This window comes from Tenrec ecaudatus, chromosome 9, assembly GCF_050624435.1.
Source record: "Tenrec ecaudatus isolate mTenEca1 chromosome 9, mTenEca1.hap1, whole genome shotgun sequence".
NCBI lineage: Eukaryota > Metazoa > Chordata > Mammalia > Afrosoricida > Tenrecidae > Tenrec > Tenrec ecaudatus.
In genome coordinates, this window is record NC_134538.1 from 161,606,648 (window position 1) to 161,634,505 (window position 27,858).

General features: G+C 44.3%; 1 pseudogene; it reads right to left on the bottom strand.

Moving 5' to 3' along the window:
• Positions 1-9,528: 9,528 nt before the first annotated feature.
• LOC142456262 (selenide, water dikinase 1 pseudogene) lies at positions 9,529-22,838 on the bottom strand (annotated as a pseudogene).
• Between the last annotated feature and the right edge of the window lie 5,020 nt (positions 22,839-27,858).

The window sequence follows — 27,858 nt, forward strand, 5'->3', positions numbered from 1 at the left end:
TAGTGCCATAAAGCAGAGCAGAGCTGGCCGAGTGATGGGCACTTAGGGAGGGAGGGATGGGTAGAGTAAGACATGAGGCATTTTGGGGTGAAACATGGACTCTTTGATTTTATTGTAGAGATGAGTGCAAAGATTTATGCCTCAAGCCTATCAAATTATACACTTTAAGGATGTAGTTTATTTTTGTGTCAATTATTCTTCAGTCATGAAAACAATACATATTATGTCTGTATTTCTGTATCTCCAACATGACATTGCAAACATGGCTGTTAATATTAGGTAACCCCCAATGTACAAGAAAAAGACACTTTTAGTAAAGTATGGGCCCTATGGTATGACATTTTCAGAAATATGAGTATGTATGTCATATTCTTTATATAAATTGAGGGCTTTTATTTTATTTTCTTGCTTGCCAACCTCATGTGTTCTGTGCAAGTTCACAATAGATAAAAACACGGAGAAAGATACAAGCAGCAATTGAGAACGGTTTAGAAAAATTTTCAAAACAGTTTCAAGATGTGAATTGCATTAGAAACACGTGCATTTTAGTATCCAACAAAGAATAGGACGCTATTTGTAATGGCATTTCAAAAATGTAAGAATTTAAGAATACATTCACTCACAGAACTGAAAATCCCCAGGGGAAGGCCTGGCTTCTGGCATCGTTGATACATTTACCCAAACAATACGATCAGAAATTGTTCCTTATTTATTCTTGTTCTGCTTTCCTTTGTGCAAGAGTTATTTCCAGACAAGGTTCATTGGAGGTTGACAAGGTGCCAGTGAATGTCCTAGGCACACATCCAACGAGGGAGGACATCATTGAGGTTTCTCTTTATCAAATGTAACAGCATCCTTTCTGGATTGACCTTTGCTCTGTGTGTCCTGGTCTCGCCTTGTGCTCCGTCCCGCTCCAGTGTCCTGGAACACCATCCAGTCACTAGTCAGCTACTTGTGCCAAAATGAATCAGAGTCACAGAGGCAGCTGTAGACACACCAACCAGGGTCTCAGGATGACTTCAAAAAGTAGGAGTGCCACAGCTGGACAGGAAGTGTCCAATGGCCCACAAACAGGACACGTCCTTCCCGAGGGAGACAACAAAGGGGAAAGCTATAGGGAAACACACATTCAATCACCTAAGTGTATAGACCTTGTCGGCATGGGACATCACCGAGAACACAAGTAAGAGACAAACAAGCAGAAAGAAAAATGCATATGCTCCCAACAAATGTTTAATATTTATATAAATAGAAGATTTCTAAGGCAAAGAAAAGATAGTGCCATAGAAAAATTAATGAGGTACATAAACAGGAAAAATGGTGCTGGCCAAAAGACCCCCACATATTCGTATGGATAATTAGTGATGCAAATAAATGTAGTAAGTGTGTACTTTTCATTATGGCCTTCTCGAGTTGACAGTGGAAACATGACAAGTGACATGGCAAGCTCAGCCCCGCACGTTCTGTGCCCTCCTACACTCTTGGTAGAGGTGGGTGCTGGTGCACCTTTGTGGCTGGTTCAGATCCTCAGGCTGACTAGCTGACAGTCGCCTGTCTAGAGGGGACATGACTGTATGGTGGTCTCCCCCACCAGCACCCTCAAGATGCACAGACACCTGGATAAAAATGACGCTGCCCGCTCTGTGTAATAGCAAAAGTAGAAGAAAACGAAACAAAACAAAAAAACCAACACACAACTAAATACCCCTTTGCGTTGTTTTCAGACTCGTCATTTGTTTTTAAGCCAAAACCCAAACTCACCGCCATTGCATGGATGCCGACTCGTGGTTCATCCATTCCTCTAGAGTCAGAGCTTTTTATTATTTCCTTCTTTTTGGCAATTATAGAAATTGCTGCCATAAACATGGGGGTGGATATGTCTGTTCATGTTTTTCTCTTTATTTCTTTAAGTCATATACCAAGTAGAGAGATTTCAGGATCAAAAGGTATTTGTGTTTGCATGAAGTGCTGTAGTGTTTTCCATGATTGTACAATTCTACAATCCAACCAGAAATCTATGAGCATGGCAATTGCTCCATGTCTTAATCCTTTATTATCTCATGGTTGCTGTTGTTGTTTTGCCAAGCATGTGAGATGGTATGTCATTTTTGTTTCAATGTATATTTCTTTTATTGCTAAGAATACAATTATTTCTTCATATGATTGATGGCTGCCTGCATATCCTCTTTAGTGAATTGTCTATGCCTTGTACCCGTTTTCTTTGATTGGGTTATTTGTATTCTCTTAGTAAGGTGTTGTAGTTTTCTAAATGTCTTTGGAATTATCCCTCTGCTTCTTTATTTATTTCCTGCGATGGACATGCCACTAGAAATTCATCTGCGGACACAGTCTACCTTCTTGGCATGCTTTGCGGTGCCTGCTGGTTGGTTCCGACTCTCAGAAGACCTATGGCTGACCGTAAGGGACAGAGCCCAAGCTGGCTCATCCTCAGAACAATTGCCATATTGCAGTCCCTTGTTCCATCATCTCAGGAACACAGCTCTCCCACGTTGGCCCTCTGCTTTGCCAAGCATGATGTCCTTCTCCAGGGGCTGCTCTTTCCTCAACAGAAGTCTCGTCATACTGATTTCCAAGGAGAATTCTGGCTGTCTTTCTTATAAGGAAGATTTGGGTTGTTTTTCTTCTGGAAGTCTGTGGAACATCAGAATTCTTCATCAGCTGCAAAATTCAGGTGTGTCCATTCTTCTTCATTCTTCCTGATTCACCACCGTCCGACTTTTAAAGCGCAAGAGGTGACTGAAACGCCATAGCTATAGTCAGGGGCCCTTCAGCCCTCACAGTAACGCCCTTGTCCTTGAGCACTTTACAGACGTCTTCAGTGTATTAGGCCTTTTGAGTTGTTGGCTCCCAGGCTTGTTCTGGTCGACAGGAGGACTTAGTCTAGAGCAGTGGTTCTCAACCTTTCTAATGCCACCACCCTTTAATACAGTTCCTCATGTGACATGAGGTGACCCCCCCCCCGAACCATAAAATTATTTTTGCTGCTCCTTCATCACTGTAATTTTGCTACTGTTATGAATCGGCGACCCCTGGGAAAGGGTCATTGGACCCCCAGGCTGAGAACCACTGGTCTAGAGCAAGAAGCTTCGCCTTTTTTATTGAAGTTGTTCTTTTGGTTTTGTTTTCATTTTGACAAAAGTTAATCATGTGATTTTTTAAAATATTTGCTAGAAATTCCCATAGGATTCTCTATGAACCAATAGATAGCCACCATGAAAGGTCGGGTTGCTTGATGGGATGGCTCCAGAGCCTTGTTCTGGGTTGTGTGGTCTGGGTTCCTGGTATTCAGTCAGACCTGCACTGGTGCTGCCCTGAGGCCACATGGACAAGGTCCCCGGTTGACACACAGCAGGGGTGTACAGACCACATACTCAAGCGGGGTTTCAGTTGAATGCAGATGTTGCGGTTGCTGTTGTTGTTAGGTGCCGTCAAGTTAGTCCCGACCCCAGTGACCTTGAGCGAAACCGAGCCTGGGCCTGGGCTGTCCTTATACTTCTTTCTATGGCTCGGCCCACTGTTGCACCCACGAGGCCAATCCAGCTCCTTGAGATCGCTCCTCTTTGCTTGGGGCCCCTCTACTTTACCTAACATCATAGCCTGCTCCAGGGACTACTATTTCCTGACAGCGTGCCCAAAATATGTAAGATGAAATTTTGCCATCCTTGCCTCTAAGGAGCGCTTTGACTGTATGTAGGTATTAATGTGTTATAAATTAATAACTATTAGGTTCATGCTTTTGAAAATAGTTTCTTTTTTCAAAAACCCTTTTACTAGGAATTAATCCAAACATCATGTCATTCCATAGTTCAATCACGTTAGGAACTATTGTACCATTGATAACTAAACTCCATTTCAAAGCATTTTCTTCCTTTTTAATCTCCTTGATATCAGTCCCTTCTTACTCCCCACACCTCTCCCACTGTCTTCCCCAGGAATCCGTCTTCTAGTTGTCTCTATAGGGCCATCTATCATGGGTTTTATATACTGCACAACATAGACAGACCCACGACAAAGATTTGGGAAGGTTTGCCACAATGATGCAATACGACAGAGATAAATCCCAATACAAAAACAAAACACAGAAAACAACTATTGGCATAAAATTCACAGATTATACAATTTAATAGTTCAATCATATTAAGAAGAATTGTACAATCTTCACCACACTCAATTTGAAACCATTTTCTTCTTTCTTGTACTCATTGTTATCTGCTCTCTTTTCCCCGGCCCCTCCCCTGCCAGGACACTCAGTGATTATTAATTACTGCCTCTATAGATTTACCTGTCCTGCATATCATGCGCAGAAAGTAATACAAAACAGAAACAACAAATAAATCAAAACCAACAACAAAGCAAATCAGAGAAAATCTCAAGTGAAAAGCAAGCAGAAAATATTAAAAACTGACAGAGCTTTAAAATGGGTCACAAGGAGTTTCAAGGAGACGGTGTTTAAAATCAACCCAACTACATCATCCGTCGGGAGTGCTTTCTGTGTGGTGGAAAGGCTGTCCACATTCCTCTACTGTGACCTGAGGGGATTCGCTGGAGGCTGAAGCCATATGTGCACCCTGAAAACGGATTTCGGGCTTCCACTGTCAGAATTTAAACGTTGATACTGTTCCATCCTTTGGGTTGTATTATTTATCATCTTTGGATCACACAGGCTGGTTGATTCTTCCATCTGGACTTGATTGATGCCTCACTTAGGTGGCTGCTTGTTTTGAGACAAGCCTGTAAGACCCTAAAGCTATTGTTTCTGAAAGCAGGGCACCATCTAGTGTCTTCACCACACTGCACTATAGCACCCGTGTTTCAGTGATCTCTTTAGGAGGGCAGGCATCAAGCAGAGCTATGTCATAAGAACTAATTAGTCTTAGGTTTGAGGTTACAATTAAGTGTAAGCCAAAACCCGCTCATAGAGCCATGGTTTGTTTATATCTCTGGTGCACTTACAGCCATCACTATCATTTTATATTAGATAACATTATCAGTTATTTTCATGGTGCATACGGTGATTCTATTGACAGTATAATTAATGTAGACAATAATATAGACTTGATAACGCTGTTGCGTGTATGTGTAATCAGGCTATTCAGACTGGAACACAAGGATTGCTGACTTGCACAGAGTAAAAGCTTAAGTTACTGGACCCTATTTACACAGACAATGAGGTTTGGGGATGAGGCAACACTTCCAATGTCATTCATTTACAAAGGCAGAACCTTGGCAGTGAGACTAATCTGTGTCATAAAACATCAAAGAGAGCTTTACAATACTGAGGATGCCGTAGTCCTGAGCCACCTCAAAGCAAGAGATCGGAACCAAAGCCCAACAGCGGGATCTTATGCCCTTGGGATAGCAGTCATCTGCTTTTCCTCACTCTAGGGCATTTCAGCCTTTGGTCCAAGGAGGTATGCAAGTTAATTAACATCGCTGCAGGTGAGTTTAAGGTAAAGGCCAGTTCACTGAGTGGCATTTCCACATCAAGCCTTTCTGATGTGACCTAAGAAGGATGCTGTGTGCCTGGTAGGGACAGAGTCTAAAATCCCAGTTGCTGATAGCAGGCTTCCTGGGTCACCATGGCTGGATAGAAATTTGTCAACGTGTTCGATGAGGGACATGATACCAGGAATAATCTCCCCTTCGGTTCTATCCATTTTTATTCCATCCTGAGGTCCCAAGAGGTTTTCTGAGGTCCCAACCACACTCAGAGTTGTTTCCCCAAAATGGGATTCCGTATGACCCGCATAAAGGGCTGCTTTGCCTGGGTAATTCATGGTAAGAATCCAAGGTCACTCTGATTCTTGGGTTCAGATGTTAGCCCACCCTTTTCCCTTGTTGACTTTGATCGTTTAAAAACAAACCCCCAGTTTGGTCATTAGTTTTGTTGTTCTTGTTGCCGTAGCTCTTCCTCGTTTTCTCTCTGTGTTAACGATCCTGCCTTGATGTCTGTCATGTCTTAAGTAAAAGGATATCAAGAGTCCTGATGCTGATTCGTAATGATGCCTGGAGGGAAATTTTCAGTGCTCTAATCTTGGAGTGCTTTAGAAGTTGCTTAGTGTGACTTTAATGCATTGTTTAATGACTGCAATAAATCATGGCATGTTATTTTTTTTCTCCATCGAAGAAGAAAAGTCATCATTGACGATTTAAAGCAATTTCTCAGGTAGCAGTTCACATTGACATGAAACATACCCATCTTCCTCGTCTTGAGACAGAAACATAGCTGGAGAGTAAACTCTGTCAACCCCACTAATGAACAGAATTAGAAATACCAATATTTTTAACTTAGCAATTCTTAATCAAAATAAATGTTTGTGTGTACACTCTGTTTTCCTATTGCTACCCTCAAAACAAGCTAGATTCTCCTCCCTCCAATGGCACATATTTTAAGCTTGTTTCTAGGTTGAGAAACCATGTTCTGAAAGCAATGCAAGCTACAGGAGAAAATAAGAAAGTGTCTATGGGAGGAAAGAAATGAAGGTTGTAGATAAGTATTTGGACTTTGTGGAAGTCTTGATTGTCTTCCTCACAGAAAAGAGGACATTCCGCCATCCGTCATCCTGCATGTACATGAGGTAGAGGGAAACACTGAGAATAGATAATGGTCCGATGGGCATGGATCTGAACCTGTGTGCAGAGAAGCACAGCTGGTGGTGCCTCCCCCTTCTGGAATGGATTTCGGGAAGAGAACTCGTTGTTAAATGCCATCAAGTCAGCGCGACAGCATGAAGCACAGCCTGATTCTCTGCTAGTCGTGCCATTCTCCGAACATCTGAGCCCACTGTTGGAGCCACCATGCCAATCCATCTGGTCCAGCACCTTTCTCTCCTCTGCCCCTCTACTTGATAAAATATGACGTCTTTCTCCGGGAGCTGGTCTCTTCTGATGACATGTCCAAGTACATAAGATGAAGTCTTGCCTTCCTTGCCCCTAAGGAGCATTCTTCCAAGACAGATTTGTTTGTCCTTTGATGAATAGTACTTTCAATTCTCTTCACCAGCAGCATCATCCAACTGCTTCAGTTCTTCTTCAGTCTTCCTCAGCCCATCTCCAGCTTCCACATGCATATAAAGTGACTGAAGAGTCTGTGGGTTGGGTAAGGCACAACTGACTCTTCAAGGTAACATCCTTGCTTTTCAATACTTTAAAGAGATCTTGTGCAGCAGCAGATTTACCCAACGTACTGTGTCCTTTGGATTTTTGACTGCTGCTCTCATGAGCATTAATTGTAACTTGAAGAAAGATGAAATCCTTGATAACACCAGTATTTTCTCCATTTATCGGGATATTACATATTGGTCCAGGTGGGAGGATTTTGGTCTCTATTTTTTTATAATAATTTATCGTATAACTCTTATCTCAATCCATACATACATCCATTGTTTCAAGCACATTTGTACATTTGTTGCCATCATCATTCTCAAAACATTTGCTTTCTTGATAGCCCTTGGTATCAGTTCCTCATTTTCCCCCCTCCCTCCCTGCTCCCCCTCCCTCATGAACCCTTGATAATTTATAAATTATTATTATTTTGTCACGTCTTACACTGTCCAATGTCTCCCTTCACCCACTTTTCTGTTGTCCATCCCCCAGAGAGGGGTTATATGTAGCTGCTTGCAATCAATTCCCCCTTTCTACCCCACCGTCCCTCCACAATCCCAGTATCGCCACTCTCAGCACTGGTCCTGAAGGGATCATCCACCCTGGATTCCCTGTGTTTCCAGTTCCTATCCGTACCAGTGCACATCCTCTGGTCTAGCCAGATTTGTAAGATAGAATTGGGATCATGATAGCGGGGGTGGGGTGGAGGGGGGGAGCAAATATTTAGGAACTAGAGGAAAGCTGTATGTTTCCTCATTGCTACACTGTGCCCTGACTGACTCGTCTCCTCCCCACAACCCTTCCATAAGGGGATGTCCAATTGCCTACAAATGGGCTCTGGGTCTTCAATCCACACTCCCCCTCATTCACAATGTTAAGATATTTTTGTTCTGATGATGCCTCATACGTGACCCCTTCGACACCTCGTGATCGCACAGGCTGGTGTGCTTCTTCTATGTGGGCTTGGTTGCTTCTGAGCTAGATGGCCGCTTGTTTACCTTCAAGCCTTTTAGACCCCAGACGCTATATCATTTGATAGCCAGGCACCATCAGCTTTCTTCACCACATTTGCTTATGCACCCACTTTGCCTTCAGCGATCCTGTCGGGAAGGTGTGCATCCTGGAATGCCAATTTAATAGAACAAAGTGTTCTTGAATTGAGGAAGTACTTGATTGGAAGCCCAATGTCCATCTGCAACCTTAATACTAAACCTATAAATATGTGCATGTAGATCTATTTCCCCACAATCCTATATATATTTGCATATGTAAATGCCTATATTTAGACCTCTATAAATGCCCTTTTTATTATACAAGAGCAATAAAAAATTATATATGTATTTGAATAACAAGGTTGAACTGCAGATATTGGCAACGCAGGTTTTTAACACACATCACAAAACGTGCACAAAAAGGAAAGAAACGGGCTGGTGCGAAGGACGGGGTAATGCTAAGATGACGGCTAAGTCGCTGTCGGCTTCGTAAAAAAATCAAGGGCCTGGAATCACTATACAAAATATAAAATGTATTAAACACTACCATCCACAGAACAGTCTTCATTATGGATTATATTTAAAATTATTCGTGTAGTTAATCATACATTGGATTGTGAATGAGTACTCTACACACGCCCCTTTGGGGAGGCAAATTCGTTGCGCTATAGAAGATCGAATTACATTGCAGAAAAGTATCCTTTTGTTTCCCTATCAATAAAGAAAACTGTTAAAGATATTACTGTTATGCATCAGGAAGGCTACAGAAAAAGAAGCAAAATTTCTTTTTTTGTCTTCTGAGTGCTTCCCATGCAGTGAAACACTGGCCGGGCGGGCTGATGCACTGGGGGGTCTCGCCCTGGGTCAGAGAGATGCTTTTGGATGATTAAAGTCCAGGCTTTACAAATCAAAGACTCAGGCACATGCAGCCCTCTTACCACCGGGGTACTGCTCTGTGGCTTACCAATGTGGTCTTTCCAGAGTATCCTTCAAGACAGTTTAAAAAGAAAAAAATCAGACTTCAAACGATAAAATATACACAACGTGAAAAGACGCAAACTGCTAGTTGACGCGACGCTAGGTAATGCCTGTGCTGTGTGGAAGCACCTTTAAAAAGAGCCTATGCGGCAAGAGATGAAGTGTCTAAAGATTCCAAATGAATCAACAGTATTGGATAACAATATCATTCTCAGCTCAGAAGCTGCCTCGGGACCAGGTGCATCTTCAGTTAATGTCACAGGAGCAAGGCAAGGGGCTGTGTTTTAGTAATGCCATCCACTCGCACATCGGCCTAAGGTCACCAGCTGTGTGGGCGCGATGAGATCGTTTTGTCGCTTACAGTCTTTAATGGAAGTGGTGGGAAAGGAACAGCTCATATTAAAACAATAGCAAACCGTGGCTGCGGTCTGAATTAGGAGGGGGCACTGGTCGTGGGGTTCACGTTCTGTGTGGCCACCTGCGGGGCGTCTTCAATGATCCGGGGTTTGTCTATGATCCTGGCAGTGCGGTTGGCCTTCTCTACAATCCCAATAATCCATGCTTGGTGCCCTTCACCGTATTTGGGGGACTTGATCTCTGCACAGAACGCCACGGCTTGCTCCCGGGGCAGGCAGATCAGGAGGCCTCCTGATGTCTCCAGGCAGGTCCCGGGCATGAGGCCAAACATGTTCCCACACGTCTTGCTCACGGCCGCCATCTCGGCCAGTACAGGGAGGCTGTGGATCACAAAGGAAACTTCGTTCCTCTGTTGCTTGGCCAGGTTCTGTGCATGGCCCAAATTCCCAAAGCCTGTGATGTCAGCAGCCGAATGAGCATTGAACGTGTGCATGAGTCCTGCAGCTGTTCTGTTGAGCCTTGCCATGTTCATCATTGCCTATTGGTATGCCAACTCTACATCTTCTTGTGTAACCACGGGTTTAATTTTGTTCCATTTCTCAGGAATATCCAGCCATTGGTGCACCGCGACCACTACCTGCATCCCCAGGGGCTTTGTCAACGCAAGCACATCTCCCGAAATGCCCTTTGCCTCCTAGTTCTTTCCTCTATTCCTTTTACTGTCCTCTGTCCCACTATCATGTTCAGTCTTCATTTGGGTTTCAGTAATTTCTCTCAGGTATATTGCCCTTGCTGACTCCCTACCAGGCCTCTCACACCCTCCTTGCCACTAATTTTGGATCACTTGTTCCTCCCCTGTCCCTGAGTTGGTCAACAACACCTCCTTACCCCCACCTCCCCTTCTCCCGTGTCTCCCCGGAAGCATCAGTCCCGTTGTTTTCTCCTCCACACTGTTCATCAGTCTATCTTATCTAGATAGATCTTCAGAGATAATAATATGCACCAAAAAACAAGGCATAGCAAGACAAAGTGACAAACGAGAACACAATGACCACAAAAAAGAAACCCTATGACCAAGAATTGAGTTAAATTAATTTTTAAAAAAGGAAGAAAAATTTTTTAAAGGATGAAAACCCTGTCAATAGGTCAAGGTTTGATTTTTTGACCTCTAGGTGTGTCCTCCAGTGAAGTCTGAGGGGTGCCATGCTCTGGCCCCACAGTCTACCTTTTGCACTCCCTCGGGAGCTCCTTCCTCTGCCCCCCACCATTGCTCTGCCGCACGCCTTTGATGTTTGCCTTGGTGTGGTGAGGTCAGACCAGGCCAATCCCAACACTGAGTCTCCAGTGCTGTCCCCTGTAGGACCATGTGTCATTGATGGACATCATGTCTCATACTGGGATCAGCCATATTGTCCACTCTGTGCAGTGGCTGTTCAGAGCGGGGATATCATCCTCTAGGCCTGGTGGGCCAGGATGTGCTCCATTCTCTTGTTTCCCATGCATTTGCTCCTGTGTGCTCTGATCAGACATGCCCCTCTCCCCAAGCTGCAGCTTCAGTGACATCCTCTAAAGTAAATTCTTCTTGCTGGAAGGGCAGTTGTCCACATAGCTGGTACTGGAGCCGAGCCCACAGGCCCCTGCACTGGCTCCCCTCTCCGTGCTGGCACACTGCATTCAAATCCCAGAGCAACCGATTTAAGGCTGGTCCCTCTTTCCCTGTGGAGACACAAACAATACTCTCTCCTTGGGTGGGTCAGTGCCCTATTCCTCCACCACACATCTCTTTTTATTTTTTTACTTTCGTCTCCCACTTGCCTTTTTAGTTTGCTGACATATGTAGCCCTGGATTTGGTCTGGCCCCTGCCATACTACCTGGACCTCACCCCTGGAGTATTTGTATACAGTAGCTTCTCGCCCCCCCACCCCCACCCCGCCGTGCCCCTTTTGAATTTTTCTTTTCCTTTTTCTTTTATAAAACTTCCCTCCAGCAGACTCATGTAGTACTTGTCCTTTTGTGCTTGGTTTACTTCACATAGCATGATTTCCTCCAGTGCTTCCCATGTGGCGATGTGCTTCATGCGTTCATCACTGCTTTTTAGCAATGCATAGTACTCCATTGTATGCATGTACCACAATTTTTAATCCACTCATCAGTGGATGGAAATTTGGGTTGTTTCCAACTTTTTGCGATTGTGAACTGTGTTGCAATGAACATTGGAGCACAGATGTCTGGCCATGGTTTGTCTCTTGCCTCTTCTGGGTATATGCCCAGTAGGGGAATTGCTGGGTCGTATGGTAACTCAATTTCCATCTGTTTTTGAAATCGCCAAATCAATTACCATAGAGACTGTACAAACCTACGGGTCCACCAGCAGTGGTTGAGAGTCCCTATCTCCCCACAGCCACTCCAACACTTGTTGTTTTCTGATTTTTTGAATTGGCCTATCTTTGAGAGTGTTAGGTGGTATCTCACGGTTGTTTTAACCTCCCTGGCAGTAATCCTGAGTGTGGCTCGGGGTAAATGTTACCTGTCAGAAGCGGTAACCCTGAGCCACATTCGGAATTACACTGCAGAGAAGTTCCTTAACAAAATTACTCATATAATTAGACCTCCAGGGAGGTTAATTTGCATTCTTCTTATGGTCAATGATCGGTAACATTTTCTCATATGTTTATCGGCCATTTGGATTTCAGACTCTGTGAAATTTCTGTTCAGGTCCTTTGCTCACCTCCTCAGTGGGCAATTAGTTTTTCTCTTATTATAAGCTTGCAAAGTATTGTAGATTTTAGTAATAAGACCTTTGTCTGATGTATCATTGCTTAGGATGTTTTTCCAGTAGGTGGACTCCCTTATTACACTCTTGGTGAATTCTTCCGATGTACACAGGTGTCTTATCTTCAGTATATCCCACTTGTCAATTTGTGACTCCTCTGTATTTGTATCCTTCCCTATTTATGACAGCCTATGTATTCCCTGTGCTAAGGTTCCCATGTTTGTCCATATTCCCTCATTAATGGCCCTAATTGTTTGATCTCTTTTATAATGAATTGTAATCCATACTGAAGGCTGGACTCCTTGATCTTTATAAGCAAACGTTTCAAGTTCACTTTCAGCAAGTCGGGTTGTGTCAAAAAATGAGCTGTTGATAAACCTATCGCTGTATTCTTCTTCCTATAATTTCACTTCTCTGATTACTCTCTCAGCACACGGATGGAATGAGAATGGTGAAAGGATACAACCCTGACACATCCTTCTCCTGATTTTGAACCATGGAGTTCTCAATTTTTCTATTTTCACAACTACCTCTTGATCCATGTACAAGTTCTGAAGGCCCAAAGAAGACTTCTAGAATCCCTATTCTTCTCAAACCTATTTATAGTTTGCTATGATCCACATATGACTATGCCTTTGCATAGTCAATAAAACACAAGTAAATAGCTTTCTGGTGTCCTCTGCTTTCAGCCGGGATGATCTGACAGCAGCAATGGTATCCCTTTTTCCACCCTCTCTTCTGATTCAGACGGAACTGATGCCAGCTCCCTGTCAGGGTCCTGCTGCAACCGCCATTGGATGATCTTAAGTAACATTTCACTTGCATGTATTGTCAATGATATCATTCTATGATTTGCTCATTTTTTGGTCACTTTTCTTTGGAATGGATACTATATGGCTCTCTTCCAGTCAGTCAGCCAAGTAGCTGTCTTTCACATTTCTTGGCAAAGACCAGTGAGTGCTTTCACTGCCGCCTTAGCTTGTTGAAACTTTTCTATCGAATTACATCAATTCATGAAGTCTTGTTTTTGTGTAATGCCGTAATGCCTTAAGGGCAGTTTGAGCTTCTTCCTTCAGTATCATATGCTTCATCTTGAGAGGGTGAGATGTTGACTAGTTCATTTTGATATGGTGACCCTGTGTGCTCGTTCATCTTCTCTTGTGCTTCCTGGGTCTATCAATATTCCTCCCATGGTATATTTCAGTATTGAAACTCAAGGTTTGAATATTTTCAGGTTATTTCCATTTAGGATATTTTGAGCATGTTCCTCCTTTTTGGTTTTCAAACTCCAGGTTTTTACACCTTTCATTGTAAGACTTTAACCTGTTGTTTGCATTTCAAGCAATGCATTGAAAGTTTTTATTCAAACTTTTGCTTTATTATTTGTTTGAATTGCCATAGGTCCTCTAAAATTAAGGGCACATTTCAGAGCCTCTTTTGACATCCACTTTGATCTTTTCTTTCTATTGACTGTTGCTTTTCCACGTCTGACATTCTTGATGCCATCCCACAGGTTATCTGCGCTTCTGTCACCAGTGTTCTGTGTGCCAACACTGTCCTCAACATTCACGTGGGATGGACTCGAGGTGGTACCTTGGAGCTCAAGGGCTTGTTTTAATTTTCTTCAGCTTCAACTTTCCCTTATAAATGAGAAATTGGTGGTCTGTCCCACAGTCTGTTCCTGGCCTGGGTTTAGCTGCTGCTGCTGAGCTTCTCGGCATTCTCTTCACACACTCGTAGTGTGTTTGGTTTCTGTGCATTCTCTCTGGAGAAGTCCACATGTCCACGCACCTTTTGTGTTGTTGAACAAAGGTATTTGTGAGGAAGAAGGTGTGGCTTTGCAGTATTCGATCATGCAACCGCCAGTTTTGTTTCCACCACCAACATCCTATTTTCCAACATCTGTTCCTTCCTTTTTGCTTCTAACCTTTTCACTTGAATCACCAATAATTATCAGTCTATATTGATTGTGTGTTTGATTAGTTTCAGTCTTAAGGAGCAGTAGGACATGCAGCTGTCTTAAGGCCAGCAGATGGGACTGGCAACTGCGGCCCCTCCTATAGGGAGTGCAGGAGCTCAGAACCAGAGCCAGGCCTAGACTCTGCAGCCTCACAGGAGAAGTCTCGGTCAACAGCAGTGACACAGGAAAGGGGTCACAGATGCAGTGCTCTGGGCAAGAAGAGCTTCACCACAGAGAATAACAATACGGGTGAGTTTAGACTTCTTGCATTGTTTGGCAAGTGGGTAGACAATATCCCCAGTTGCACTGGGGCCATGGGACAGGGGTGGTAGTAACTGATGAAATCCAGTGCTTTCACATGAGCATGGGTATGATGGCACTGTTGCCTTGGTGGTAGAATCCCCTCCTTCCGTGTGGGAGACCCCGGTTTGAATCTCAGCCCATGCCTTCATCCACAGCCCTCACGCTTCCATCAGTGGAGGCGTGGATATTGCCAGGATGCTGACCAGGTCTCACTGGAACTTGATGACAGAAGTAGATGAGGAAGAAAGGCCTGGTCATGTGCTTAGGAACATCAAACATTGGAAACTCCATGGGGTCATTGTGAGTCTGAATCAACTCCACAGTAACCAGTTTTAGAGTTTTCAGAGTTCCCATTAATTAATTTCTTTTCACATGTTCAACAAGGCAGCTACCTGGATTTGTTGATACCGTTGAAATATAACGATGCCACACCCACGTTGAGGGCTTCCCTGTGTCCTCTTCTTACACAGGAGAAGAGGGCTCACCTGGTATCCCAAGGTCAGCAAAGGTTGTTGTTATTGCGGTCCTACTTTGTACATGCACGGTTTATTCCAAACACAACATATGTAAACATGTCTCTGCTCTCAGTGGGAAAGTACAGACACATTAGAAGTTCCCCAAGATAATAGAGCATGCTACCCTCATCTCTAAACTCTTCGCTTTATGGCATCTTTGAAGACTTGTCATATAAGGCCACCTTCACAGATGATGGCCTGAGAATCTTGAGGGTCACCATTCAGCTCACTACCTGGCTCAGGGTGTGATATCCAACCGCCCTGTCCCACACTCCCCGAAGTCTGAGGAGCCTCCACCCCAATCTAGATTATTTTCAAAAACATCTAACTCAGGTTTGGGTGAGATTCTGATACAACCGATCATAAGGCCATTTCCTCTCCATCTCAGTACTTCGAACACATGAGACAATCTCTCTGCTTCCAGGTCACAAAGGCTTCACAGTCTCAATGTTATCCAGTTGAGGCAGGCTCAAAGGATAGAACAGATTCTGTAGGATAGGATAGAGCTGTGCCTGTGGGTTTTTCAGGACTATAATTCTTTATGGAAGTAGAAAGCCTCATCTTTCTCCTATCGAGTGGCTGGTGGTTTTGAACCGACAACTTTGTAGTTAGCAGCCCAATGTGTAATTCACTATACCACCAGTGCTCTTTTACAAAGGGACAATAAAGTGAAAGAGCAAAATAAAAGAGCGAGTTCTGATTAATAACAACCCCTGAATTTCCATGATTGAATTTCCAATTCTTTATGGAAGTAGAAAGCCTCACCAAGAAACCAACATCCTGCAATAGGGGAGATTCCAACTCCTGATGAGGATGCATGGCGTTTCAGGGACTGTACATATTTATGGAAGCTGACAACCTCCTCTTCCTCCTGCAGACCTGCTTGTGGGTTTGAACTCCAACCTAGCAGTCCAGCACTTAACCCACAGCTCCAGTATAAGACACCTATTCATTTCATTGAAAAAGTAGAAGCAGGAAGAGGAAGGATGTCAATAGTGGCAAATCATGTGGAAATTCAGTAGGATAAATTCCAGAGTTTCTACGGGATGGGAGTAATCATTCGTGGTCCACAGCTCTTGCCTGGGGTCCTCATTTATCTCTGTCTGAAGAGGAGAACACGTTTCAGCTGAATCAGTTAATCACCCGGTAGACTTGTGAGTGTCCCACGCTCTTCGTGTCATTGCACCTGTAATGACGGTGCCAAAGGAAGTCATGTTCACTGGCGTCGGCCTGTTGTTGTTGATTGTTCTCTGGTCAGCCTGACTCGGGATGATCTGGCATAACACAGACAGGATGCTGTCACCAAGGCCATGTTTTCCAGCTACTGGTTCATTTTCTTTGTTTCCCATATTCTCATCCTTGTCACCCGTAATTTTCAATGTACCTTGGTTGCCTGCTTGATCCAAGTTGGTAAAAAATCCTCCATGTTTTCATCTTTGGCCTCTGTGGTTGGTGTGTTGATTTAAATAATAACTTATCAGCTGGTCTCCCTTAGACATATGGAAGCTATCCTATGAGTAACAGTGTTGTATCCCAGTATAAATCATAAGATTTTCCTATTGACAACCAACGTGAAGGCATTCCAGTTCAAATGTGTCCTTCCAGGCATGGTAAACCATATGATTGTCTCATTCCGCTTTCGAATGCCTAGAATATGGATCTCTATTTTGGTGCAAACCACCGTAACAGGGCACACAGACAGACAGGATGTGTTATGCCACTTAGAGTGAAACAATGATTTTCACTCTGCTTCCTGTATGCAGCAAACCTGGCACTGTTGCGGGATTCCAATTAGTCCATCCAGAGACATGCTGTCCTCATGTTAATTGGAGGAGAGCCAAGTTCCCCAGGCTTTCTCAGGTTGTGCCTGCTCAGAAGCTGAATGCCAGGCTTCTTCCAGGGTGACTCTGAGTGCGTTCCAACCACCACCCTTTCTGCCAAGAGTCAAGGATTGGGACTCTTGCTCCACCAGGATTTCTAAGCACTAAATAAATGTGTGTCATGTTGGCTTTTCTCTCATTTGTTGTCCTGCAGGGGCGTATGTGTTGATGATGTGGGAGGCTATGCCACCAGTATTTCAAATACCAGTAGGGGCCAACCCAGGTGTCCAGCTTGGCAAACCCGGCAAAGCTCCCGCAGCCAGAATAGGCGACAGAGAAGGGAGATACTTATTCTCCACTTCTGAGCGATTAGGTACTGGAGGCCTCATGAAGACCATTGGAACATGATCCGGCACACTGAAAATATTAAGACTAACATGAAAACACTATCAGAGATGGTTACAGAAAATAATCCCCTTGGTCCACAAGACACTTAAAATCTGACTGAGGAAGAGCTGCCTTCTCAAAGTAGAGTCAACCATAAGGATGTGCTCTCAGGTCCTTCATTTGGTGTGTGTGGCAGACAAGGGGCGGCATGGAATCAGAATGAGGAGCAATAACTGCAAATATCTATTATAGTTGGATGCAGGATGTATAAGATATGAATATGGAAAAAGTGGAAGTCCACAAAAATCAGATGGCACACAAAAGGATCCACATTCTGGGCATTACTGCTCTGAAATGGACTGGGCTTGCCCGTTTTGAAACAGAAAATCATGTGGTTTACTTTGCCTGGCATGACAAATCCCAGAGGAGCTGCTTCACATTCATTTTCAAGAGAACATTTAAAGATCCATCTTGGAGTTTAATGTTGTCTGCAATAGGATAATATCTATATACGTACCAGGAAACACAACGAATGCAATTAATACTCAGATGTACAAAGCAACCATTAGAGCCAGTGGTGAAGAAATTGACATATATCACCAGTCCTTCAATCTGAAATTGGTCAAATGTGTGGTCAAGACACATGGACCATTATTGGAGATTGGAATGCGGAAGTTGGAAATAAAGGGGAAAGAGCAGCTGTTTGATAATATCTTGAGGATAGAAATGAAGCTGGAGATCTCATGATACGATTTGAAATGCCTTTTGTTCAACAACATAAATAGACCCTATTCACGTGGATATAACCATGTGAACGATGCAAAAATCAAGTTGACTACATCTGTGGGGAAAGCCCGTGAAGATTTTCAATATCAACAGCCAAAATGAGCTCAGGGTTGACAGTGGAATAGATCACTACTTGCTCATATGAAAGTTCCAGTTGATGTTGGGGAAAATCAAAGCAAGCTCAAGAGAACCATAATTGGACCTTGCGCATCTATCACCTCAATTAAAAAACATCCCGAGAACAAAATGACTCACTGACCACAAATGAGAGAAGATGTGACAAGCTGTGGGATGACGTCAAGAACTCCACCCATGAAGAACGCAATACGTCATGAAAGAGACCGGAAAGGAAGAAGAGACAAAAATGGATCTCAGAAGAGACTCTGAAACTTATTCTTGAACCTAGAGCAGCTAAGGAAAATGGAGGGACTTATGAAGTCGGAGTGCTGAACAGGGAATTTCAAAGGGCAGCTCAGGAAAGCAGAGTCAAGTGTTGAAAGAAATGTGCAGAGGCCGGGATTAGCCAATGGAAAGAAGAGCGCATTCAGCAGATCTTCAGCTAAAAGAACTGAAGGGAAAACGCAAGCTTTGATCGGCATACTAAAAATTCTATGACCAAATTGTTGAATGGTGCAAGCGACAGCCAAATATTATGGAAGAAATACACAAAGTCACCCTGCCAAGAAAGAACTGGTCCACGTTCACTTTTTTCAAGCAGTATCGTATGATCAAGAAGAAACAAGTCTAAGCTGCATTGAAGGCGTTCATGAAAAATGAGACTCTAAGAGCTGATGGAATACATTAGAAATGTGCCCATATGCCAATGAAGCCCCAGCGGTTCTCAACCTTCCTCAGGCCGCGACCCTTTCATACAGTTCATCATGTCGTGATGACCCCCAACCAAAAAATTATTTTCCTTGCTACTTCATAACTGTAATTTTGCTACTGTGAGGAATCAGGCAATCCCGGTGAAAGGGTCATTCGACCCCAAGGCGTCACGGCCCACAGGCTGAGAATCACTGCCCTAGAAGCACTCAACTCATCAATGCCAAGAAAATTGGAAGACAGCTATGTGCCCAACCCACTAGAAGAGATCAATATTTGTACCCATCCCAAAGCTAAGTAAACCAACAACATGGAAATTGTCTAACAATACCACTGATAACACATGCAGGAACATTTTACTGAATATCTTTCGATAGTGGTTGCAGCAGTACATTGACAGGGAGCTGTCAGAACTTCAAACAGGATTTGGAAGAGGACATGAAATGAAGGCTATGATGGCTGATGTCAGTCAGGTGGCTTTTGGCTGAAAGTAGAAAACACCAGAATGATGTTTACTTGTGTTTTACTGACTAGGCAAAGGCATTAATTGTGTGAACCGTAACAAATTATGGATACCATTGAGATGAATACTAATTCAAAATACTTCCCTGTGCACTGTCACCCTCACCTGGACTGAGAGACAGCCATTCAAACAGAACAAAGGAATGCTGAATAGTTTAAAATCAGGAAAGGTGTGCATAGGATTGCCTCCTGTGACCGTGTTTACACAATCTCTATGCGGAATAGATCATCTGAGCAGCTGAACTATAGGAAGAAGAACATGGCATTAGAGGACTGGAGGAAGGTTTTTTGACAACCTGTGTGTGATCTGCAGGTAACACCTGGCTTGCTGAAAGGCAGGAGACCTTGAAGCACTTGCTGGCAAGGATCCGTTTTCACTAAGGATTGCGATGGAAAGAAAACCAAAATCCTCACAACCGAGCCAATAGGGTAACATCATGACAAAGGGAGACAATATTGAAGTTGTCAAGGATTTTGTCTTCCTTGGATCCACAATCAATGCTCACAGAAGCAGCAGTCCGGAAATCAAATGTCCTACTGCACTGGGAAGGTCTGTGGCCCCAGACCTCTTCAGAGTGCTGAGGGACGTGGATGTCACATGAAGACAAAGGTGTGTCTGACCAAGGCCACTGTATTTGCAATCAGCTCATATACATGCGAACAGTTGGACGTTGAATAAGGACAATGGAAAAGTAATTGATGAATTTAAGTCATGGTTCTGGAGAAGATTATTAAATCAACAACAAATACATGTACCTCCAGAAGAACAAACATATCTGTCTTGTAAGAAGGACAGGCAAAATGTTCCTTAGAAGCAAAGATGGCAAGACTTTGTCTCACATACTTTGAGCACGTAATCAGGAGAGAGCAGTCCCTGGAGTAGGACATCATCTTGGTAGAGGGGCAATAAAAGACAGAAGAGCCCTCGATGGTATGGATCGACACAACGACTGTAACAGTGGGATGACACAGAATGACAATTGTGAGAACAACACAGGAACAGGAAGTGTTTCCTTCCGTTGTGCACACGGTTGCTTTGAGTGGAACCCACTTGAAGGGACCCAACAACCACGTTAATATTTTACACCGGCCCGGGCGACCATGGTTACTCATCTCTGTGATTTGTAATTATAATCATTTAGATATGCATTATACCAATTTAATCATGCATTCCTGGCACAGTTATCTTTTCAATACTGATTTCTATGATAAGGGGAGTGCTATGTGAACGTAAAATTTAACTTGGAATAAAATAAGAGGTTAAAAGCAACAAAATGATATCACACATAATTTTTATTATGAAGCATTCATTAAAATTGGAATAAAGTTCATCTTAATATGTTCAAAATTTACAGCAACCTATGACAAACTATGTGGCCCTATATAGAGAGTACTGCTTTGTCTCAGGCGTTGGTGTGCTAGAAACAAGATCCAGAGGGGGATTTTTGTCTTTCCTCCCTCCCTACTTTCCTCCCTGCCTCCCTCCCCCTTTCCCTTCCTCCCTTCCTCCTTTCCTCCCTTCCTCCTTTCCTCCCTTCCTCCCTCCCTTCCTTCCTTCCTCCTTTCCTCCCTTCCTCCCTTCCTTCCTTCCTCCTTTCCTCCCTTCCTCCCTCCCTTCCTTCCTCCCTCCTTTCCTCCCTCCCTCCCTTCCTTCCTTCCTCCTTTCCTCCCTTCCTCCTTTCCTCCCTTCCTCCCTCCCTTCCTTCCTTCCTCCTTTCCTCCCTTCCTCCCTCCCTTCCTTCCTTCCTCCTTTCCTCCTTTCCTCCCTTTCTCCCTTCCTTCCTTCCTCCTTTCCTCCCTTCCTCCCTCCCTTCCTTCCTTCCTCCTTTCCTCCCTCCCTCCCTTCCTTCCTTCCTCCTTTCCTCCCTTCCTCCCTTCCTTCCTTCCTCCCTTCCTTCCTCCCTTCCTCCCTTCCTCCTTTCCTTCCTTCCTCCTTTCCTCCCTTCCTCCCTCCCTTCCTTCCTTCCTCCCTTCCTCCCTTCCTTCCTCCTTTCCTCCCTTCCTCCCTCCCTTCCTTCCTCCTTTCCTTCCTTCCTCCTTTCCTCCCTTCCTCCCTCCCTCCCTTCCTTCCTCCTTTCCTCCCTTCCTCCTTTCCTCCCTTCCTCCCTTCCTTCCTTCCTCCCTTCCTTCCTCCCTTCCTCCTTTCCTTCCTTCCTCCTTTCCTCCTTTCCTCCCTTCCTTCCTTCCTCCCTTCCTCCCTTCCTCCCTTCCTCCTTTCCTTCCTTCCTCCTTTCCTCCTTTCCTCCCTTCCTTCCTTCCTCCCTTCCTTCCTCCCTTCCTCCTTTCCTTCCTTCCTCCTTTCCTCCCTTCCTCCCTTCCTCCCTTCCTCCCTTCCTTCTTGTGTTTGCTCAAACCCACCAGCTGCTCCTTAGGACCAAGATGAGGCTGTTTGCAGCCTAGAAACCCGAAGAAGCGCTCTTACTGTGTAGGTTTTCTATGAGCCAAAATGGACTTGATAGCAGTGTTTTGTGTAGAGATTAAGCATCACTGACAGCATGTCGTAGAAGCCCTGTAAGGTTGCTATGAAGCAGAGTGGTAATGGGTTTGGTGGGTTTGAGGTGGCATCGTTGTCAAAGTGCTTAGTTACTAACTGAAAGGTTGGCCGTTTGAACCAACCAGGAGCGACCAGGGGAAAGCCTAGGGAGTCAGCCTCCATAAGCATTAGAACCCAGGACCTCCTGTACATAGTTTAATTCCATTCCAAGTGGTCACTCTGAGTTGGGATAGACTTCAAGGCCATGGGTAGGGCTTGCCTGTAGAAACCATTCTAATGCTGGCTGGGTGAATGCCACACACCTTCCATGTGTCGCCTCCAAACACACGCACAAACATACCTGTAGGTGGCACTTTGACTCCTGGCTTCAGCTTGCCTTCAGCTGATGGATGGACTGAAGAGACGCTTAGAAGGTGAGTCAGAGCAGACATGCGTCACTCCCGAGGTGGCCCATGGTCTCAGATGGAAACGCAGCCTCCCTCCAGCTAGAGTGGGCCCACCACCTTCCCCTGGACGTGGAGAACGAGCAGCTTCCCTGTACACTCTCCAGGGCTCAACATGCCAACCATCAGCATGGTCACCAGTTTATATCATCTCCTGAGGTCCTGACCCTCTACCTGCTTCAAACCTGCCCCTCATCCCCACTCATGGTGCTTCCACTGTGTCAAAGGAGATCTGGGATCCAGAGGGCCTTTTTCCTTCCTCCTTTCCTTCCTCCCTCCCGCCCTCTCCCACCCCACCCCCATGTCTCTCCTCTGTCTTTGCACTGAAAAGGTTTCTAGTTAGCATGGCACAGCTGGAATCAGCTTTGATGATTCTGGTTTTGTTGGCAACATCTAAAGCCTCACAGTCAGGAGCCAGTCAAAGATACACCTTCTTCTTGTCTGACCAAGACGCTGACCGTGTCTAAGTCAATGTCGCAGAGCTTCTTCTTGGCCTGTTTGACCTGGTGCTTGTTGACCTTGACATCCACCATGAACAGTGTCTTGTTATCTTCCATCTTCTTCGTGGCTGACTCAGTGGTCAGGGGGAACGTGGTGATGGCACACTGGTCTAGCCAATTGCTCCTGGGGGTGCTCTGCTGAGGGTTGGCCCTCAGCCTCAGGGTCTTCAGCCAACAGGAGGTGGGTGCTACACTGCGGACGTTTCTTTTGTGGACTCTGGACGCCTTTCAGTCTGGCCTTCTTGGCCTTTAATGCATTTTCTTGGACTTCAGTTCTGGGAGAGGCTAGAGCTTCGTTCTTCACCTTCAGTGTCATCTTTGTAAAAAGCTAGACCCAACGGGTTTTCACTGACAGACTTCTCAGAAGTAGGTAGATCACCAGTCCTTTCTTCCAAGGTACCTCTGGGTAGACGAAAACCTGCAACCCTTCTATTAGAAGTAGGGTGCATTGACCATTGGATTCATGCAGGGCCTCCCCTTCATAAAGAGTGTGTTCCTTGGCCCCTCTTAGAATGGTCCTCTCCATTTCCCTCATGCTGGAACCCTAATCAATACAGCTGGTGCCATCTGATTTTATTTTTTAATCACTTTATTGGGGGCTTGTATAACTCTTATCACAATCCATATATCTATCCATTGTGTCAAGCACATTTGTACATTTGTTGCCATTATCACTCTCAACACACTTGCTTTCTACTTGAGCCCTTGTTATCAGCTCCTCAGTTTTCCCCTCCTTCTCCACCCCTCTCCTTCATGAACCCTTAATAATTTATAAATTATTATTATTTTCTCATGTCTTATACTGTCTGATGTCTCCCTTCACCCACTTTTCTGTTGTCCATCCCTCAGGGAGGGGGTTATATGTATATCCTTGTAATCAGTTCCCCCTTTCTACCCTACCCTCCCTCCACCCTCTTGGTATCGCCACTCTCACCACTGGTTCTGAGGAGTTCATCTGTCCTGGGTTCCCTGTGTTTCCAGTTCCTGTCTGTACCAGTGTACATCCTCTAGTCTAGCCACATTTGTAAGGTAGAATTGGGATCATGATATTGGGGGGGAGGAAGCACATAAGAACTAGAGGAAAGTTGTATGTTTCATCATTGCCTGGTAGGGTTTGATCAAGGGCAATTTAACCGAGAGGAATGGCTGAAACCCAAATGAAGGCTGGGCATGATAGTGGGACAAGAGGAAAATAAAAGGAAACAGAGGAAAGAACTAGGAAGCAAAGGGCATTTATAGAGGTCTAAATACAGGCATGTACAGATGTAAATATATTTTACACGATTCGGAATTAGATCTATGTGCATATACTTATAGGTTTAGTATTAAGAGAGCAGATGGACATTGGGCCTCCTCTCAAGCACTCCCTCAATGCAAGAACACTTTGTTGTATTAAACTAGCAATCCATGATGCTCACCTTCCAGACACAGTCGCTGAAGACAAAGTGACTGCATAAACAAATGTGGTGAAGAAAGCTGATGATGTCCAGCTATCAAAATATATAGCAACTGGGGTCTTAAAGGTCTTGAAGGTAACAAGCGGCCATTTAGCTGAGAAGCAACAAATCCCATATGGAAGAATCACATCAGTCTGTGTGATCATGAGGTATAGATAGGATAAGATATCCAGCATCAAAGAATAAAATAAAAAAAGCCTCATACCACTGTGAATGAGGAGGAGTGTGGACTAGGGACCCAAAACCCATCTGTAGGAAACTGGACATCCCCTTACAGAAGGGTCACGGGGAGGATATGAGCTATTTGATTTTTAATGATTAATGTTTACCTTTTAATAAGCTATGTCTTGGAATAAGGGGACAATGCACTCCTAAATTTTGAGGAAGGCAGAAATAAGCCTGGAGTTGAGACTGTAATCTCTTTGAACAGACTATTTATATCTGGATTTGGATGTAGCCATTCGTTACTTGTTATCTTCCTTTATTTCTCTGAAATGCGCTGTTCTCGCTTATAATCCGGGTTAAACATAAGAGGCAAGTAGCATCCATCTCACCTTATTGAGATTACGGCCACAGAAAACCTAATGCATGGTACTTAGCACAGCCCTGCGCAGGCTAAGCTTTCAGGGAAGGATAGCTCTTATTTTTATTATCTGTCTCATACATTACAAACAAGTTGATATTGTTGGGCTTAAATTTCTTTTTTTTATTACCCTCACAGATCTAAGCACTGTGAAAAAAATTAAGTGAGTGCATATTTATAAATCAGTGGAAGCAATAACTCCATTATAAAGCAGAACAGGCTCAGAGCCACTGGATTAAAACCATTTGCTTTTTAGCTCTTCAAATGCAACCTGTGATTTCCAGCTTGTCTCCTATGTCCCTGCGATGGAATCTGGAAGCTTCAGACTAGCTCGAAGTGGAAGCATCGGCTCACAAGTGAATGCATGCTGACGATGTTGACTTAACTCCTTTCTATAAACTCGTACCAGGCCTGCCCTTGTCGCCCATCCTGGGCTGACGAGTAGGCAGTCCACAGACGGCCAGGGTAGGGAGTGGCTCGTGCTTAGGGCCTGAGGCGTGCAAGCACAATAGCCCCATTTTTAATCTGCCGTCTAGCCTATGCTCGCAGGCTGCCCTCTTGGAAAGAATCCATTAGTTGTAAGAATGACCAACATTTGGATGGTCACTGCTACAGCAAGGGTGCTGGGCAAAGACTATGCAGAACTACGGAGAGCATGGGACCCCCCTGCCCCTGCCTCTCGCTACCTTATTTCAGGCTTGAAGCCTGCAGGGAAGTCATCCATGTGTTGCCAACTCTGACTCCCAGGAAGGCCCTCTGTGTCCAGACAGAACTGTGCTCCAAGGGTCTTCCGTGTCTGGGTTTTTAGAAGGCAATCACAAGACTTTCTTCTGAGGTGTTTTGGGGTGGTCTTGAACTTCCAAACTCAAGTTGAGCAGTGGCCCCTCTCATGCAGGGCAGTAGACTTGAGTTCCCAAGTGTAACTAGAATATGCATTTTAGCACAACCTCAACTTGAGTATGTCCATCTAAGTCAAAGGACCCCAAGCTCATTTGGTCTACTTCCCCTTTTAGAGATAAAAATACTCGGCGACTCCCCTAACAAATAAGTATGTTTGTACCTTAGCCCATGCTCCAGGGTGAAGAGTAGGCATCTGCCATACAGGCCCCCGGGACCCTTCAGCACTTCCTCCCACCCCCACCCGCCATGTTATCCTGCCCACTCTGGGAACACTGCGCTAACTCTTCCAGGTGGCTTTGCACATCATTTCAAGCTGCTTTGCTCAATTCATAGGCGAAGCAAAGCTCTCTGGCTATAGATGACTTGGACAGTAGAGAAATGTTCAAGAATAGCCCCCACTCCCTGATGAAGGAGGCTGGGCTACAGGAAGCCTTTGGATGGCAAGGGTTTCTGTAGACAGCTAAATGGAGTACAAGGTGGAGCTGCGTGCTTTTCTTTGAACTGTGCTGAGGAGAACTAGGGAATCTGCTTGAAAAGTAAAGCTGAGAGAGTAACTGCGTTCCTGCGGAATCATGAATATCTAGACAACACCATGTTTATAGAAGAATAGTCATATTTCTTTCATAAATGTGCCATAATGTATTTGAACATTCTCCAATTTTTGTGCGCATTTAATCCTTACTGATCTTGCACAATTTTAAATATCTGTGGCATTATCATTCTTGAAAAGCATTATTGTATTACCTTTCTGGAAACTCCCCAAGGTTTTAAGAAATAGATTAACGGGGTTAGGAATATGAACTTATCAACTTCTTAAGATGAAGCATTACTAAGCTACTTTAGGAAAAAATGAACTCATAGTTAAGAGGACAAAATAGTCCTTTTTATTGGCAAGATGAAAGACAATATGCTTTTGATACTTGACCTTCTCTTTTTATGGTGCATGGCACTTTGGTGGCACTGTAGGTTAAGCAGAGGCCACCTAAACTCAACGTGGACATTTCAAACCCACCAGCAGCTCCATCGGAGAAGGATGAGGCTGTCTGTCCCCTAAGAAGTTCTACTCTGCCCAATGGGGTCATTGAGTGAGCCTCACCCCATGGCAGTGGGTTTCACTGGTTGTTTTTAACAATGCACAATGGCACCAGAAGGAGACACCGCTCTGTCTTCACAAATCGTGTCCCGTTTGAGCCTGTGTTGGCAATCCATCTTGTTGGGGGCCTTCCTCCCTTTCCCTGCCTGCCACTTTGCCAAGCTCGATGCCCGTTTGCCGGATTTGTCTCTCCTGATTGTAGCCTTCAAAGTGCTACCAATATCGATGACAAAATTTAAAAAAATTAAAAAATAGTATTGACTAAACGAAATGCTCTAGTCCCAGCCTTCTCCATTTTATCTGTGAGCTGGGATCTTAATCATGTATAACATTTCTTGATGCGCACTGCTTGTCACAGCTCAGAGCAGCCCCTGGTGACGTGCAGACGGAACACTTTCAGTGCGGCCATTTCCAAATGACCACGCACTCTCGAATCAAAGGCACACAGTCCAGCCCAAAGACTTGGCCTACATCAATAAAATAATGGGTTCTGTATCAATTGTATGTGGGATTTTGTATAGATTGTATATAGATTGACTTACAGAAAATATATTGATAGATCAATTTCACATTTTAAAGACCTTTTATCACAAGGTTGTCTGTGCCCATTGGTATTGAGTTGGTTCCACTCATAGAGACTCTCAGCGATTAAATGGAACTTCCCCATAGTCTTTCCAAAGCAGTGCATCTCTGCAGACTGCCGCCTCTTTCTCCTCCAGAGCAGCCAGTGGGTTTGAACCACAGACCTCATGGTTAATAAACACTCAGGCCCTGGGACATCAGGGCTCTAAAAAAATAGCTTTGGGAAAGTGGAAAATCATGCCAGTTACTTATATTAAATTATTAATGGATGGAGACAAGGCGTTTGGGTGCATACATGAAAATACACACACGTTGCCCTGAAATTGAGAAATGTATTGATCCCTTCAGGTGGTGCTGCGCATGTATGGCTTCATTGACTACTCGCCATGCCCTGACCCACAGTGATCGGTACTTTTGAGGTAGGGGGACCTTGCTGGGGTGGGGATTTGATTCGTGTTTTAT